The sequence below is a fragment of the Haemaphysalis longicornis genome, unplaced genomic scaffold (genome assembly GCF_048455015.1).
Source record: "Haemaphysalis longicornis isolate Haplotype H1 unplaced genomic scaffold, Haemaphysalis longicornis Haplotype H1 scaffold_1, whole genome shotgun sequence".
Classification (NCBI taxonomy): domain Eukaryota; kingdom Metazoa; phylum Arthropoda; class Arachnida; order Ixodida; family Ixodidae; genus Haemaphysalis; species Haemaphysalis longicornis.
Window position 1 is genome coordinate 81147074 of NW_027526203.1, and position 15704 is coordinate 81162777.

Genomic DNA, 15704 nt, shown 5'->3' on the forward strand with positions numbered 1-15704 from the left:
TTACCCCACTTGATTCCGTTAATCTGGACCTTTCATTTGATACCGTACACGCCTTAGCCTCATCAGTTTCACTTTTCACCCAATCTAATGTGGTCATTATTCTGTCTTAAGGGGCGCTGCCCAGTGAATTCAGCTAATTCATTTGAAACAGCAGAAACGACAGCCCCCGCCCCCATTTCCCCCCGGCTCTCACCTCTTCCTTTGTGACCCCTTGTATATCAAGCCGTTAACAGTAGCAGGCGAACAACCAGCACGCCAGCGCCGCCGTGGGCTTTCCCACTACCCTTTCCCACGCTCTTAGTGGATCCGTCAGGAGGAAAAGTTAAGACAACCCTTTTTTATAACCTCACCAGTCAATTATCACTCACGCGCCCAGCCGCGAAAATTAGGTATACAGCAAGTGCTTATGGCCATGAAAATTCAACAAGAAACTAAAAAAAATCAGACACCCCCTCCCTCCCACCCGATCATGCAGATCGCGATTGGTGCCGTACCTGCAGGTAACCAGAATTCTGAGCTCACAGTGACGCATGAAACTTAACAGCCAACCATAGCTGCCTGCTAGGCTACTCATATGTATTCAAACTCAAAATGGACTCAAAATTCCTATGATCTCAGAACTCAAAATGTACTCAAAACTCAATATGTAATCAAACTCAAAATGTACTCAAACTCAAAATGTACTCAGAACTCAAAATGGACTCAAACTCAAAATGAACTCAAACTCAAAATGCACTCAGAACTCAAAATGGACTCAAACTCAAAATGTACTCAGAACTCAAAATGGACTCAGAACTCAAAATGTACTCAGAACTCAAAATGGACTCAAACTCATAATGTACTCAGAACTCAAAATGGACTCCGAATTCACTAGGTCTCAGGCGTACTCAAACTCAATCGGACTCAAACTCAGTCGGAATCACTCGGCTCAAACTCACTCAAGCTCAAACTCACCATGCCACACTAGCCTCGCGCTCACTCAAACTCAAACTCACGCGTGAGTTTGAGTCCGAATGAGTCTGAGTGAGTGGACTCATGAGTGAGTTCGCCGACCTCTGCTAGCAAGTGTGTCTGACATTTTCAACCAGTTTCCAGCAGTTTCGGTTTCGTTTTCGCATTGCGAAATTCATATTTGACGCTACGACGCAGTTACCCAACTACAAGCTCATTTGCCATGGCGCCTCCGTTGCCCGCTACTGCTCCTCAAAACAAGCATGCCGCTCGCGCTTCCACTTTATCTACGCCTTGCTTCTGCGATAAGAGCTTCCGCTGAAAGTCAAACGATAACACCAAGTCGTCGGGTATCAGTTCAGACAAGGAGAACGCTTCCAATTGGCCTTGAACACCGCCAGCTGTACACCAGCCAGTTTCGGTTTCATACGAGGGTATTTCCGGAGGTCTAGTGTCGCTTCTTAGTAGTACTGTTTATTCTAACAAAGTCTCCAACAGCCTTGTATTTGTTTCTTTTCGAAATTGTTAGGTGGCGCTGCAATGTAGTAGGCTCGTAGTGCTGAACTCGCTTCACAACCCGACGGCGGCTTGGTGAAAGCTTGCTGGGCATGATTCTAGCACATCGTACCTTATTCCTGCAAGCAGGGCTACCATAGTGAGTCAGAACATGATAATAAACCGCAAATGAAAGTTCTGACTGATGAGCGATCATCAGAACGTTAACAAGCATCCACCAAAGAGTTTGGTTCTCAACAAGCGGATTTTTTCACATCGCTTGCTTGCCTTCAATATTGTGCCGGTCATAATCATTGACAAGGTGTTTTTACACCACGTGGAGGCTAATTTGGGCCTTTAATAATGTCAAACCACCAGATTTCTTCTAGAGAACTATCAAAATAGCAAAACTTAAAATAGAGGTTGGGCTTCACCACAAGGCACGGGCACCACGTGGGCTAACATTTTATTTTATATCTGACAAATTGTACTGCGCAACTCAATTTTTTTTCTAGGACGGGTTTTTGAAATGTCTACCTACAAAATGTATATTCTAAATTTTTTCTACTACAAGTGGCTTATTATACACAACTTACTTCTTTCTTTTTTCTTCGACGCGTGGACAAAAAGTTCGAATTCGATAATTTTTTTCGGAATCATTATTTAGGAAAACATTATTAAAAACTGGTGTCGTTGGAAAGCGCGTGGAATAATCTGCGTTGTATGTCACTACAATGTGTGCCTAACCAATATGTATAGCACAAAAAAATGTTTTGTTAGACCCTTCAAAATTGGTCAATTTCCCGCGGTAACGAAAGAGTTAAAGGGACAGACAACTGATTTTTGTCGCGTATATGTTCTCTAGCTCATACGAAAGCCACAGATTTATATAGCCCGATAACCACAAGCAATTTCTAAACAAACTGGCGGAAATAATTTTAATTTGGCAGCAAACTTTCTGAAATCGGAAGGGTGGCGGTTCGTAGTGTCGAAACTTGACACTACAATATGTGTCCCTGTCACGTGACCTGCAAACCTAGCAGCTACTTTAACTGCTGAAACGTTTATTTGCGTATTGAAAACCTTTTAAAACAAGTATTTGTGCAAGGTTAAATTGCATATGTATTTCTAAACATTATTCTGAAATTTTTTAAGTTTTAAGACACGCCACCCGCCGTCGCTGGGTGCCTCTCAGCATGGGGAGCGGTTTTTCGCACTTGATCTCACCCCCACTGCTCTCTGCGCATGCGCCGCGTTGCTATGGCAACGAAGGCGCGTCGCCTGCGTCGTCTGCTCCGTCGCGGCTGCGCGCCGCGGCGCCGAAGTCAAACGGGAGCGCGCGGCACGCCGGTCGTTGATGCGCGCCGTCGGCAACGAGAAGCGTGTAACCGCGTATGCGATCGCGATGGAAACAAAAACAAAAGCAAAAAAAAAAAAAAACAGAAAGAAAAGAAGATTCGAACGCGGATATCTAGGCATTGGGCACATTTTGCTCAGCCTAGCGATGAACAGCTGATCTCACGATTCGTGTCGTATTTCGAAATGCGTTGGTTGTGACTAAGCTAATCGGCGCTAGCATGGGCTTTCATTACGATGGTCACTTGATAAAATCGGCGCCCTTGGCTGTGCATCCCATCCTTGTAGCGCCTGTTCCAGAACTGTTTACGCAAATTATCAACTTTTGTAAGCTGTGTATTTGATGTGCTTCCTGCTTTGTCGGGGACGATGCTAGTCTCGTACGTGTTGCTCAGTCTTTTTGTTGTTGTCGACGAATTTGTTATATTGACCTTTCTGTGCTGGGCCTAAATAGAGGCCTACTTTACAAACAAACTAACAAATGCACGAACAAATAAATAAACAATCAAATAAACAAATAAATAAATAAAAATAAATAACATATTTATTACTAACTATTTATTAAAGACCCGAATGAAAAGGGCAAAGGTTACGCGCAACTGCAGGGTTGAAAGCCTTCCGCGCGCACAGTGTTTTTTTTTTTTTTTCATTAGGCCGGGAAAGATGAACCACGTAATGAAAGAAGCTTCATCCCGTGGTTGTTTTTCGGCTCTTTCATAGACCCCACAAAGAAGAATTCGGCAGCAAGTAACGCGAACGCTCTCAAGCAGACGCCTTCATGCACAGCGCAAGGCGCGTTTACATCGTGCATTTAAAGTTGCCAAAAATTACGCAATAATAAAAATATAATACACGTGCCATCATTGCGTAGAAAACGGCAGGGCGTCTTAAGCATTTCTTTTGTTCGGGCCCTGATCGTTTGATATGGATTATGCCATTCTTCAATGACAAAGGGAGACTGGTTATAGCACAGGATCCATGAATCATTCATTTATTAAAAAAAAAACAAAGCACAGGACATATTTATTACATGCAATAATTAACACCAGTTTTGTTGAATATACACGTATGGTGTACACAGTGTAGGAAAACATATCAAAATAGGAAACTGCTCCTGACTCGAAATTGCTAAACCAGAACAGAGTGTACTAAACCAGAATGAGAGCGTAGATCAGGGGTCTCAAACACGCGGCCCGCGGACCCTTTTATTGCGGTCAGCGGCCCCCTCATGAGTGTCTTGGTTCATTTATTTATGTTTTTTTAAGCGAATGCGTGAGTGCGCGCCCTGCTTGTGTAGCCAAGGACGCAAGTGGCCAGAGACTGCTCGAAAACGCGTGGATATTGTCTTTCACGGCTTCGCGTTACCAGAGCGGACACCCCTCTTTTCCGGAGGCCCCTCGATTCGGGCGCCGTTAAGTCGAGTGCACAATGGTCACAAGCTACTGCGACTTGTGGATCGAGCACTCTACAGTGCGCACAGGGCTGGGCGAGCAAAGGCCGCGGAGAAACTGCCCGCAGCGTTTTATGACCCTGCAAACGGGGCGGCACGTCACTAATGAAAAAACGGCGGCTTGTCCGGAGTTTTCCAGGCTTCCGCGAAAGCGCGAAGGTTTCCGGGTGTTGTATGGTGTTTGTGGATATTTGCTTTCCTGTTCGTCTTTGTGTCAAATACTTTTACTGCGCTACAATTGTAGCGAAAAGAACGCAGCCGCACGTCGGACTCTAGGTTCGGGCTCTAAAATGCGCCCACGTGCGTTTAGGGGCGTGTCGCAGCGTTATTTATGGCCTGGGAGAGAGTGGCATCTCGCTGCTGAGGAAAAGACTGCACATTGCCCTTCAAAACTGTGCACTTCCAGACACCAAACGCCACATATTTGTTCGCGTGCGCTAAATTGAGACGCCAAACCAAGCGCCTATCCTCCGACCCGCAAGCTGTTGACAGCACTGTGGATGGTAGCGGCGCCCCCAAGTCAATCACAGTGGCGGTCCCAGAGATTGGTTTTGGAGGGGGCGAATTTTTTTTTTTTTTTTTTTTTTTTGGGGGGGGGGGGGGAGGGGGCGAATGAAGAACCGCTCCCCTACTTGCACCAGTTCTGCGAAGGAGGTGATAGCCATGCCGGTGTTTGCGCGTACGCGAAGTAACCCGCTTTCGTGCACAAATTCCTCAGTGGCACAGTGGTTTTTGGCCCCCTCTAGGCGGTACAACGGCTGGCTCGAGCCCGTATTTCTGACGGTCGCAACACGTTTGCGACCTCGCACAAGAGGGACCTCTTTGGGGGGGGGTCGCCCCTTCGCCCCCCCCCCCCCCCCCCCCCTTTGGGACCGCCACTGGTCAATCATGATAGAGCGCACTATATAATTGTGCTCCTACGTGCCTGTCGCCTCCGTAAATGTGACAGGTGTATTTTTGACTTTTTTTTGGACGGTCTGAAAACAGCGAAGCTTTCTGCTGTGGAAGTCTAGCGAGCCACAATATCGTTGTCCAAGCAGTCTGCAAAACGCAATGTGGAAGACGAGATGAGGTGCTTTCAGGAGCGATGGGAACTTTCTTATTTCTTCACGGAATCAAGAGACAAGGTGTTGTGCTTAGTCTGCCACCAGACTGTGTCTGTGCCGAAGGAGTGAAATGTTCGACGCCACTTCATGTCTTGCCATCACGAGAAGTATGGTGCTCTTACTGGCAACGTTCGCGAGCACACCGTGACTCAACTGAAGGCGGCGTTGGGAAAGCAGTAAAAACTGTTCGAAAAGGCCGCCAAAGCAAGCGACGAAACGGTAAGGGCAAGCTTCGTCATTTCTGAGCTTATCGCCAAATCATCCAAGCCCTTCACTGAAGGTCTGTTCGTGAAGCAGTGCCTGCTCGGAGTCGCTGATGCTACCTGTCCCAGCATGAAAAAGACATTCGAGAAAATAAGCCTCTCTCCAAACACAGTCGCCCAGAGAATTAACGAGATCAGTGGAGACATTGAAAAAGGATTAATCAACCGATGCCACGAGTTTGAAGCATTCTCTATTGCAGTTGACGAAAGCACTGAGATCGTGAGATCAGCTGTTCATTGCTAGGCAGAGAAAAATGTGCCCAATGCCTCGATCTCCGCGTTCGAATCTTCTTCTTTTCTTTCTTTGTTTTGCCTTTGTTTCCATCGTGATCGCATACGCGGCTACACGCTTCTCGTTGCCGACGGCGCGCATCGACGAGTGGCGTGCCGCGCACTCCTGTTTGACTTCGGCGCCGCGGAGCGCAGCCGCGGCGGAGAGGAAGCAGACGACGCAGGCGACGCGCCATAGCAACGCGGCACATGCGCAGAGAGCAGTGGGGGTGAGATCAAGTGCGAAAAAATTCCCCGCATTTCCCCGAGGGGAAGAATGTGAAAGTGCGAATGCACGAGTTGAATTTGCGCGGTTCTGTAATGTTCGCGAAAGAGAGATCACACACACACACACACAACTACAAAGAAAGAAAGATGCATTTATCCACAGACACCTATTTGTGTTGTACTTGATTGCTAGAGCGGATCTCAGCTTTGAAATTTCGTGTCAGTACTCCTTTAAGCAGGTGCATTAGCCCTTCTCACGCCCGATTCTTGGCCAATCCCCCACGTGGGTATGTGTCATGTCAGCGGCCAGGCAGCGCGCGCCCATCTCCCCCCGTTGCCAAGGAAGACGAGGAGATTCCTGGCCAATCCCCCACGTGGGTATGTGCCATGTCAGCGGCCAGGCTGCGCGCGCCCATCTCCACGTGCGCGGACATCGCCGGTGGACGCGGGTTCAGGGTCGAAGTGCATTGCACTTAAAACCGCTCCCCTCAGCACAACGTTTATAGAACCCTCAGCATGCCTCTCAGTGTGGCTAACTGAGCCTTCATGCCCAGAATCAACGGCAGCGTTCAGTAAACAGACCCAGCGAAGGAGCTTTGACGATTCTGCCTGAGTCAGGGGCTCTATCGTCTATCCCAACAGATGGCGCATTCGTGCAAAATAGACTGTTGCATTAAAAAAACACATAAAGGAGCAGGAAAGCCTGCCATTCAAACTTTTTTAGCTGGGAACAAGTTTTTAAATATCGTTTTTTATTTCGCACACAAATAAAAGTATGTTGCCGAGCTCTATGTTGCCGAACTCTATGACATGGTTGCCAGCATTAGTTTTGGGAGGGACACATACGGCTCGTAGATAAAAAAATTCGATTTAAAAAGTTCTAGGGCGTTATCAACAAAACCGTTTCTCGTCAAGGTGCTTTAAGTGATGCCCTTTAATTTGGGATAGAGAATATATACTCGACAAAAATCGGTTGTCTGTCCCTTTAAAAACAGGCCCGTGCAGGGGATATTGCGGCCTTCGATTTGACTGTACGCCCGTGAACGATGCGCAGCTTTTTGCATACTCTTCGAATTTTCAGATTTTTGTGTATTTGACTACATGCTCTCCCTAGAACACTGCGAATAGACGCGCTATTTTGCAGATTTTCTGCGAATATGTCGTTCAGACCAGTCTTAGCATTTTATTAGAGCAAATAACGCTCTTATTCACAGGCTTTGAACAAATATAAAGCTTCTGCAGTTTATCGTACTTAATTATAGTTGTGGTTGCAGATAAAATGAATGATATTGGGAAGACTGCCTCGGCGGAATCAAAGGCCAAAAGCACGAGATTGCTAGCAAATGTCGAAAATGTCCACATTAAAAAAAAACACAAGCCCTTTTTGCCCAAACATTGGCACTGGACCGAGCCCACCAACTTTTTGATCATTAACAGCAGCATCCCGTAATAGAGAAGAACCGTCGCGTCAGCAGAACAAGCGCCAGCTGGTCAACAATTAAGTTTGTTCATGGCAATTTAATGCTATTGCAATCTGTCATAACCCCTGCGAGGGGCGCATCCTCGCTCAATACTTCTACGTCGGGCGTCATCCCCGGGCACACCACGGGCGACTCTCACATCTTTACCATCGATAACGTGCGTGCAGTCACGCTGTATGTAGCAGTACTCGAAGCGCAGCTCGCACACCACGCAGCTTTGTTCCTTAGGTTGATCCTCGAGCTTCATCTCTCAGAACGCTAAGGTGTGATAAGACAATTTTGTAGCCGGCGCGGCATCCCAGCGCGCAAAAGTGGTGAAGGCTATAGGGACCGGGCAGCTGGACGGGGGGCGCCACCACTCGGCACTCCCCTCGTCAGTGGAATGAGCCGGTGCATTGGACTACACAGCCTCCCGTTGTTTTTGTCGTGTTTGCTTCGGTGCTTTGTATGTTTTGGTGGCGTTGTGAGCAGACATGTGAGATGAAATAAAGTCTAGACAGATGTGTTGGGTTCTTAGATGCAGTAATGACTACGTAAACTTGTCGGACGCGTCTAAAGTTGGGTATCGGCTGCAATGGCATGAGCGCTTTTTACCGCGATCTGCGCTTGGCTCCACTCGTTCTGAGTACGAATAAAACTAGTATTATTAGTATTATTTTCTTCTTAAATGCACTAACGGCTACGCAAACTTATTGGATGCTTGTAAGGTTGGGGAAGGGCTACATTGACACGAGCGCTTTTTGCAGCGCTCTGCGCCTGGCTCCGCGCTATCTGAGTAGGAATAGAACTATTAGCAATATTAGAATTCATTTCTACAACTTTAAATAATCTTCACTGGTTTCAATGACTACGGTTTCCACGCCAGCCTTACCGCTGGGATACCTCGATACGTGTGCTTTAAATAGAAAGGCACCTGCATACGAGATGGATTACCGTGTAGCCGTAGAAATGTTGCGGTAGTTTACACTTTCTGTAACCATGAGCTTTGTAACTTCGGTTTTGGTGAGCGACACTGTGACAGCATGGGAGCCTGAAAGCCGAAGTGGAAATCCCACGTTTGTGGTGGTCATTTTATCAAGAGCCAAAGTTCTTCACCAACTCAACAGCCCAAGCTACAAACCACCCCTCCTCCCCTTCCCGTTTTACCACCTGCGTAGAATAAAGGCTGGCACCAATAGTTAAAAAATGTAGCAGTGCTATTAACATCAGCCGGTGTTTTTTATTGCTTAAGTATTCTTTACAGAGTACCTAAAAATCGTGTAATGCCTGGTGAAGACACCAAAAACGTGCGATTAGTTGCCTCAAATATGGGTGTATGAGCCCGAGTCCTCCACCACAGACACTTCTCCGACACGCTGGAAAAGTTTAGATTTGGAGAGGGGGCATGGAAGTTCAAAATTAAACAGCAAAATCATCTAGCCCTCCGTCTAATGATTATGATGATTGAACACAAAGCTTTCTTCGTGCGAAATCGAATTGGAAATCATCAAAGTCAAAGACGCTGCGATCAAAAGACCAAACTGCGTGCTGGTCAAATTCGACGCTTAGCTAGTCAAAGTTTAAATCCAGAAGGCAACCAAGGAAACCCATACGATAGAGCTTTGCGATAAACCATCATCGTCGTTAGACAGAGGTGTGCATCCATCATCGTCGTTAGACAGAGGTGTGCATGATTTTTCAAGCGTAGGTGGCAGCTTGTAAACCGACCGCAGCATTCAGTTGTGAAGCTGAGTACAGGTTTCGGGCACCCTACTGTCTTGCGTCCTTCAGCCACGCAGGAATTGGTTTTTGAAAAACCATTTACCAACTAGCCAGCAACCATTGCAATTTTTGTAAAGCAATGCTTCTCCACGACAAGCAATAACGTTCTACTATCATGCGGTATTCTGTCAACGATTACTGTAGTAAGAGCATTTCTGTGAAATTAAACACGTTTCAGCCGTAGGTAATGAAGTTACGGAAACGTCGTCCGTCACAATTTCTGTTTTGAGGTAAATCTTAGAAGACACCCCCCAACTTTGTCTTTCGCTTGTGCACGACGTCGACGCCGTTTCGTCATCAACTGCCAAAGGAAAGCGCCGCAGCATTCCTAGATCAGTTGCACACACCGGCTTTGTGGGAGCATTTAGCGGCAATATATTCCTCGATTCGCGAAACTGCATGCAGGCATGAAAAAATTGCATGAAGCAACGAACTTTCACTTACAGCTCGGCGCATTGAACGTCGTCTGCTATTTGTAAATACTGAGTGTAGGCGTAAATAACACACATGGCATGCCTCGCAAACGTCACATCCACGCTCAAGATTTACCGATCTGAAAAATGCACGTGGGGTTACGTACGCTTTGCAAGCCGCACCGCAGAAAAAACGACAGAAAACCATGCACAACTACGCTGCACTGACCGCCACCGGCATTCCACTGACGAGCGGTTCGCCACGGGCGGCGCTGATCGCTGAAACGACGGTGGTGCCATACAACGGCCGCCCGGTCCCTATAGGCATGCCGAGGACGGTGAAATTAAACACTAAACGCTCATCGCATTTATGACGCTTAACAGAGAGGGATGAACAGCAGCGGCGGTTCCGCACAGTTCTAAAACGAATGACTGAAAACGACTGCGGGACCTCCGATCTGCGGTCGCCCTATGCCGCCGCTTGCAGTTCGCACCGACACAACCCAATTGACCCAATCCACTGCGACCGCAGCGCCGCCACGCCAACTTTCCACAAGCTGCGCTTCGCGACGAAGCAGGCGCGGAGCCGGCGGCTCGTCCCACTCAAATCTTCTAGTACACTCTGGTTACGCTCCACTGACCTGTCCATCCTACAAGGGTAGACCATTGCACCTGCTTTTTTTTCCTTATCCCCTTGTAATTACCTCCCTCCGAAAACACAGAATACACTCTATTCAATGGCTTCCTGTCATCGACTCTCCCTCTTTGACCCATTCCCCCTTCACCCCATGCGGAACGTGGCCGTGATGGGGATGTCTGGCCATAATGGTACCACGGGTAAGGAACACAACCATGCATTGGCCCTGGAGCTCCCCACACTTTTAGAAACGTGTTATATGGACTTCCACGCCTAGTCCTACCAATCAGCATTCCTGCCAGGCCACCACCCTACTTTTCCCTTGCGCCACACCAGGCCGTGCTGTGGCCGCAACTACAAACATTAACCGCACCCTTCTCCATCACGATACCCCCCCCCCCCCCCCCGAGTGCTACTTCTGCAGAGACATACCCACTCTTCTGCAGTGTGAATGGCTTTCTCTACATAACCCCTATTGCCACCTTCAAACACAACAGTCCAAGCCTGGGTGGACCATTCTCACCCGCGAATCGAAATCTGAACAAGCACTTACAACCGATCAACCAGGTCTACCGGCTGTAGGGACCGTGGACCGAGGACTGAATAGAATGATGACAAGACCAGCCACAGCTGACTCTACCCTCCCGTACCTGTAGCCAGGCAACTTTTTAACTCCTTCTCGGACTTTGCTCTTGCCATCGGCGAAGGTCTTCAACTTTGCTTGATGCCCTTCCCCACCCAGTTAGGCTAAGCCACCATGCTTATGTTAATAGTGAAGCTTATTCACTCATTTTTTCTTATTTCGAGATCATCTACCCTGCCTAATCTCCTCCCAACGTCCCACTCATCTACAGGCCAAGTCCTCGTGATTCATTCCTTCCCTTTCGAAAAAACCTAAACGTTTATACCACCACCACACCTGCTATTGCCCTTAATAAACCAGACACTGGTGCCGACTACATTGTTGCACGATTTCTGTGTGGCGTAGCAACTGGAATGTTTTGAAAGCAATTGCTTTCATTACAACCGCAATGAACACCGCCATTCGCCATTACATGACTGCCGTTATTTTAACTTATCCCTTTAACTTTTAACTTATCCTTTATTAAGCTACTTCTAGATTAGCAACGGCTGTCACTTCTAATTTATTTTGAGTTAATTTCTTGTAAGGCTAATTTTCCCAGGTGTTGTGAACGTCCCTCGGATGCTTTGGTACCATTACAATATATCTATGTTGCTTAATTTCGCTTCCTTTCTTTCAGTTCGACACTGGCCATCCATCCATTTTCGAGGGTATGAAACACTGCATACATTTTTTAATGGCCCAACCGATGGAGCATCACACTCCAGTCAAAAATGGATTGTCGATTATGACTGTTGACTTTCTTGTTGGCTAATTTCTCCTCTCTAGATTGTGCTATTTTTTACTAAGTTATGCTTTGGATTCTTTTAGCTGCATCCTTACAAATGCAAAAAGAAAAAATCCCGCCATCTCCACGAAGTCAATGATGATGACAGGGGCGAAGCTAAAATGCTTATCGGTACAACCGTGAAACATTCGCCTACACATCATATAAAGACTCGACACGTCAAGCTTTCCACCGCTCTGTTGACAAGCCCGTCGACGACGTCGATGTTTGTGGTGATTATGTAGGGCTTGTTTGGGACGATGAGAATCTCCATGGATAAATTGGCGAATTCAGTGTGTGACATTTTATCCACCTTGGCCGTCGCCTACTACAGAGCGTCTTGTGTCGCGTACCCCCGGTACGTGTCTCGAGCTCGCAGGCGACGAACGACAACCTCTTCTTCTTCCTCTCCTCCCTGTTGGGTAGCAACAAACGCGCTGAACGTTTTGACCTCTTCGGCCAATCTTTGGTTGGCCAATCCCTAGGTGGATCCTGCCACAATCATCATCAATGTGCCGTGTACAATTTGCCGTGTACGGCCGGGATAGGGCCCGAGCAAGAGGAGCTTCGCCCCTAAAATGTGTTGTGAACCCACCAGGGCAATCCACAAAGAATTTGTTCGTGTCACCATTTTACTTGTGCCAAATTCTGTTTAGCATGATCTGCAAGGTTCCAAAAAAAAATGGTTCTTGTTGTCTGCTTTCTTACACCAGTCTATTTGCCTCAAGTCCAGAAAAAGTACAATCTCTAACATTTTTAACCCCTCTTTAAGCACACCTGTCACCGGGGACATGTTTTTTTACATTGCGTTCTTCAACACTTGCAGAAAAAACATGGCGGGAGAAATATGGCCCGTTTATCAAATGTGATAAATCCCATTTCCCATGGCCTGTTGGTTCTAAGTGGTGCACATGGTGTGCTGAGTGCCATTATTATTGAGCAGTGTGAGTAACCTGCTAGCATAGCTAAAACCTTGTTTGAAAGGCAATTTGTGCGAGCTGTACATGAATATTCCAGCGACGCTTTAAATTGGTTTCCATGTCTTGTTCACTGGTTTTCCTGATTCTTGACTTGTTGATAAGGTGCTCATCACAGTTCTCTTTGGGTAATGCCGGAAGTGTAAGCCCACTGTCGATGCCTGCTTCACCAGTCACTTCAATGCCAGCTGCTACTGTCAACTGCCCTGGAGCTCATTTCTATTCATCACCATCAAACCACCATCTGTAATCATTATTGTCTGACCAGCAAGAAAGATGATGCTGGAACACTGCCGCGGTAGCACGCAGATGCTGCTCTCATCCCTACGACTAGTTCATGGCCATAAAGCGAGCAGTACTATGCCTCAACCACTGGGAGCTATCGCCTTATCGGTGACATTTTCTGTTGGGAACATCCACGATGACAAATTTTTGCTGTGGCCTTGCTTTAAGGAAGTGAATAAAGATATAAACGCTCATATCCAAGATGGTAAAGCATTCGACTACCATCCACAACTGCCCCATGTCCGATTCAAACAGCTTCGTCCAGCTTTTCTTTTTCTTTTAGTTCTAGATTCCACTAACTGGCTTTCTTCCGAATCATGCACCAGTGAAAGAAAGTGCAAGACCTGTCGGTTCATTATTAGATGTATACTGACATGGTTTGTTTCTTTCTTTGCATTGTCAAAACATTAAACATCCACGAGTGCGCCGTGCCCCCATAAACAAAATATACCTTTAAAAGAATGCATATAAATGCTCTGCATAGGTAATTATGATAATAATTGCAGCAAGAGCTCTATTTTATGAAGCAGCAAACATGTTCACAAGCACCACACTCCAGATGTTAGGTGTTTCCAACCGTGGTGGCCCCCATTATCTGCCAGATTAATTTGTAGATTCTGAGTATCACAAAGGTGATCTTGGAATAGTAGGGGTGTATTATAGCTGAAAGCCACAAATGGAAACACTCAAGAGGATATCAGGGGTCTCAGCAGTGTGCCGCATCTGGTTCCTGTGGCCCTACACAAGTTGTTACAGTATTCTTCTATGCATTTAGTGCTAATATATGTACTTCTATAACGATAACTGATAAACACAACTTTTTAGTGATTTCTACCGTATTACCATATGAAGTACAAACGTGATTTTCTGCACTCAAAATTCGATCACACAATTCAAATTCGGGTTTTACACGCAGAAGCTACACCTGGGCCGTGAGGCTCACCATAATGGAGGGAAACGGATAAATACAGACCAGTAATGGACCGAAATATCGTATTCGTAGATGCCCTTCTTTTACATCCCTCTTCTAAAAGCGTCTAGCCATCTAGGCACAACATTGAATCTACACCATGTTCGACAACAGAACTCCTTAACTGCTGAGGCATTGTGGACACTTCCGTGCCCACTGGAGCAGTATGCAGAGCCCATGGGTAAAGCAGATGCCTACAGGGTGAGGACAACTGCTAGTTTAACTGAGAAGCACCAATCAGGCTACTAGCTGCGCTGCACAAATATATGTTCCTTAAGCCACAGGTCTTCAATATGCATTATTCTAGACAACCTTCTCTGAAACACAGCAGCTGAATCCTGGAATGCAAATCACGACAGTGTTGTATGCCCCTTGCCCCCCCCCCCTTCTCTTTCTCTTTTTTCTGCCACTGGCACACACCTATCATTGACAGGCTTCTTACAAACACGACCTGTGATGCGAATCTCGAAAATGAGAGTGTACACACTCAGGCTTAAAGAGTGTAAACCTGGCTTTTCTACGTAACTTACATTCCCACACGGCAGCACTTTAGTAGCACAAAGCAGAGCCGACACAAGAATCTTTGTGTTGGTGAATGGTAGTGTGTAGTGTAATGGTGTGCAGTACAGTTTCTGTTGCATGTACTAAGCTATGTTGCCTGCATACTGAAGTACAAGCAGTGTAGGAAAACTAAAGGCTCTTAATGAAGAGGGCCATTAAACTAGTCCCATGGAGGGGAAGTGGCTGCTCAAGAAATAAACTCGGTGAGTCCAAGACAACCAACAGGAAATATTGTTTATTTTTGGCAATCAAGGTAGAAATACCTCTAATGCAACTGAATCAGCTGAAACTAAAAATTGTAAGCTGCAACTAGAAATAACTAAAAAAAACCTGCATTTTGTAAGTCCACACCTGGAGGAGCATACACATAGAATTCAACCAATGTGGCAATATTATCACAGCATTTTCTAAAGGCAACCAATAACACTTTGTTTTTATGAACATAACACTCAGTAATCTGTAGTTTCACCACTGACTAGAATAATCCTCGAAAAACATTCACCATTCACTCTTTGTAAAATGGCAACAATAAACAGAAATAGGTACGCAGCCACATGCATGCAAAATTGCCATGCCTGTAGGAAACAACGTGAAATAATAAACAATTTATTTTTATTATTTATAAACAATTTTTTTTTTCAGGAATGTATGTACGCACAGACATCTACTAACCAATAGGACAAAACTGAAGCAGTGATACACTTTGACAGCAGCAATTTCAACTTTCAAGATGAATCTGGAATCTGTCAATGTCATTTTCTGTAACTACGTGTGCGTTTAGGTCATTCCAGTCTATTACAGTCCGAGGAAATGATGGATGGATGGGATGGGAAATGAGGGATATGATGGATGGGTTTTAAGTTCCGACTACTCGAAGTTCCTTCGGTAAGCGCGTTTACGTAATAAATTCACATTTTAAGCGTTCGCTCATTTATCTCGTCACGTCAGAAGTTTCACGTTCGCGCGACTCACATTACAGGCTACATGAGACAGACGTGGGCAAACTTGTGCAAAAATATCGGCTAGCAAACGACAGTTTAGACTCGTGCGGAACATCGTAAACAGTTTACGAATGCCCAGTTTAGATTAAA